Genomic DNA, 3,910 nt, shown 5'->3' on the forward strand with positions numbered 1-3,910 from the left:
TCTTCCTGAATTATCCTGCCTTAAATCAGTCTGTGTTTTCTTACTCTGCTTTAGTCTAACCAGTTCTTTTAATTCATAAAATGAGAATTTTAACAGTTGGGTGAAACCTTAAAAAGTCATTTGGTCCAACATGTTAGCAGCCCAGAAACCAAGGGATACACGTGGATTTCAGAATGATAAGAAATACATTTTAGAGAGAAAGCATGGGATGTGAAGCTCAAAGTTCATCTCTGTTACTGTTTGTTTTGGGTTTCTTACTTACCTTTTCAACCACAGTTTTATCTGCAAAATCTGGATAAAACCACCCTACTTCATAAAGGTAATTCAGAGTGCCTGCAGTAATATTAAGAGGCACTCAGTAAGCAGCACCTATCATCATTATAACTTATAAATTTGTTTTGGCATTGCCATTCACTCATTCAACAAGTTCCTTTTTTAAAAATGGGCCACCTGGGTGGCTCAGTCGGTTGAATGCCTGACTCTTGATTTTGGCTCAGGTCATGATACCAGGGTCGTGGGATTGAGCCCTGCATCCACACTGAGCCTGGAGCCTGCTTGGGATTCTCTCTCACTCTCTGTCCTTCTGCCCCTCTCCACTCACTCCCTCTCTCTACCCGCCCCCGGCCCCCCCCCCCCCCAAAAAAAGTTAGTTAATTCTCATATAATGACATTGGTCTTGCAATCAGCATAACACTTTTTTTTTATTCTCTAAAGCTCGGAGAGCTTACTTATTATTTCAGATTTTTCTTTGGGTAGTAGGTACCAATCCTTTTATTTTCTCCATTTTGGAATACATCATGATTTACAAAAAAAGAAAATAACTTATTGAGGGAAAGAGGGCAAGAGATGTGTCCAATTCTGAACCCAGGACTCTTTATTAGTTTTGAAAATCAAATGATATTGAGGAAAAGCCCTAATGTTTTATAATTGACTGAAAAAATGCTGAGAAGCATTTGTCTCTAGTAGCATAGCTATTATCCTTCATTAATGATGCACCCTGCTGAGTGGCTCAGATAATCTTCTGAGGTTGCCTTTTGGTTTTAAAATCACTTCTTGATGGGATCGGAGTCCCTCTTGTTACAAAGATGGGATATTTTACTTTGCGTAGTTAAGGCCATACTTTCTTAAAAAGCAAGAAAGTTTCAGTTGCCTTTCATGATGTGTGGATAAATAATCATTTTCTCTTTAGTGCTCAGGATTACATGATAAGAATTGCAGAAGCCGTTTGCTTTTTGATTAAGAGCCAGTGTATTAACACTAACCTCTTCATTTCATGCTTTCATTAGTGCCTTAGAGGCTGAAATAAGTTAATTGGAAGAAATAAAATATGCTCAAGTTTTAATCATCTACCCTTTGACGGAGTTTGCCACCCGCTACTTTCCAGTGAACACTGAGAGCCAGTCTTCCTTTCTGGCTCTTCCTACAAAACATATGCTGTAGAGCCATTAGGTTGGTCAGCAAAAATATTCGCATTTCTCTATAAATCAAACTTTCAGTTGAAAGTCTCCTCTCATGTTTCACTTAATACCTTCTGAACATTTGCAGTTAAATAATACCTTCCACCTCACCCCCTCATGAATACTAGTGCCTATCTAAGTGACTGTTGGCTGGTCACTAACTGTCCTTGTTCTCAGGTGTCCGCATTGGAGTATAGAAGTTTGGTAGTCACTTGATCTCCAGGGTTATTTTGTCTCCACAGTTTCAGGATTTTAGGCCCAGAACTTACCTCATTTTCCCTTCTCTGTTGTTGGCACCATCTGTGTCTTAATTACCCAGTGTTTCATCTGTGTGCTCCCTGATTCTTCTTTTTAACTCCTGCAAATGGTTTATGGGGTCCGTTTGATTCTTCCACCAGAATGTTTTTGGTGTGTGTGTTTTTTCCGTTGCAGCCTTCATGCTGATCAAAGGCCTCATCTTCTCTTATAGTTTACAAGACCCAGACTACCTCTGTAATTCATCTCAGGCCACCGCCCTGTGGTCCTGGTGGACATTTCCCTTTCCTTCCCAAAGATTTTGTGCATGTGGGTTCCCGTCTATGAAATGCTCATCCATCTACCTACTATTTGCATGGCAAGCTCCCCGTCTTTTCTGTTTCGATGGGACTTTTTCAGAGAAGTCTTCCCTGATTAAACTATTGAAACCTATTGAAACCCTACACACACACCCCTACACACACGCCCCCCCCCCCACTGTTTCTTGCTGCCACAATATTTTTGTAAACTGTTAGGAATTTTATAATGTTTACTAAGAGCATTGGGAAAGCTGTGAAAGATTTTAAGCAGCGAAGTCTTATGATGTGATTATGTTTTCCAAAGATCGTCCTGCTGCTGTGTGAGAAGTGGATTGTAGAGGTGGGAGTGTGGGAGGCAGTGGTTAGCGGGCAGTTGTAGCTCTGAAGAATGACATCAGTTTTTGTGGAGATGGAAGGGTCTTGATGGATTTGGGATAGATTTTGAAGGTAGGGATTGCTTACACATTAAATGTGGGAGGCAAAAGTCAAAGAGAAGCGAAGGTGGGCCCCCTAGATTTTTAGCTGGAGGAATTAAGTGCCATTCCAATGGAAATGGATGAGACTACTGAGGCGAAGTAAACAGAAAAGAAAAAGGGGCCCAAGACTTAATTTTGAGGAGATTTGTTACTTAGAGGTTGACAAATATTATTTAACCGGGAAGAAAGCCAATGTGGTGTTACCGAAGCAGGGAGAGGAGAGTCCTGAAAATAGTGGGGGGTGGTCAGCCGTGTCAGATGTTACTGAGAGCTTAAGAAACATTGGGTGACTAGATCTCTGGGTTTGCTTGGAATAGTTCTGGTTTATTTGTGTCATCCTACCCACCATTATTATCAAAGTGTTCTAGTTTGTTGGTTAATTACATGGTCAGTCTAAAGATGTGCTAGAAAAAGTGGATTTGTCAATGGGAAGGTAATTGGTGACATTGACAAAAGCCTTTTCAGGTGAGTAGTGGGGACCAAAACCAAATTGGAGTGAACGGATTGTTGAGAAACTGTAAGTGCTAAATATGTGAGCTTTCATATATTGTTCTCTCTATATTTTGTGTTTGAAACATGTATAAATTGTGGATGAGAGGTAATAAAGTGGAGGAAGGCTGTACACAAATTTTAATGAAGTTTTGCTCTGAACGGGAACAATGAGTGAGATAGTTGATTTGGTTCTAAGATTCTAAAGTGTATGAGAAAATACTCCATTGCTAGGAAGAAGTTAAGATGAATTTATTCCACGGGTCCTTAAAAAAAGGCCAGGAAGTAAACTTGAGGGCAACTGCCTCAAAAATACCATCGGTACAACAGCCTACATGTGTGGCTGTATTTCATTGTCCTAAAATGCAATGCTAAATGCAATTCAGTAAAACTGAGGGTCAAAGTCGAGGTTCCAATTTCTATTTTCTTAAATTATATCATCCTGAAGGCCCCAAATGTTCCAAATTCTCTGTAAAATTTTCCTATTTTAAGCCCTTGTTGAACTCAAATAGCATCCCTTGTTGCATCCATGGAATTTATAACTCTGCTAATAGCCATTTTATTTTTGTTCCGAAGTGATTCATGTGGGTTATTTATCTCTCTCCAACTATATTTGAATCTCCGTGAATATAGAATCCATGAGTGTATTGCACTTTTGTACCCCTTGTCTTCTAGCATGCTTAATAAATGCTTCCTGCCTGATTCATGGCTTTGCTTGCCCAGCTCCTGAAAATTGGATGAATGCCTGAGTCATGGTGGCTCCTCCCTTAAGGTTCTCCATAACAGTGTGTCTTTGTTGAACACCTTCATGATGCTTGTGGGTATTTCTTGGGTTTGTTTTTCTAGAGCTCAGCGCGGAGGAAGAGCACGAGAGTCCCCGAGCTGAAACCCCCAGCACTGTCACTGAGGTGGATATGGGTCTGGACAGCTATCA

Source organism: Lynx canadensis, chromosome B2 (genome assembly GCF_007474595.2).
Source record: "Lynx canadensis isolate LIC74 chromosome B2, mLynCan4.pri.v2, whole genome shotgun sequence".
NCBI classification, from domain to species: Eukaryota; Metazoa; Chordata; class Mammalia; order Carnivora; family Felidae; genus Lynx; species Lynx canadensis.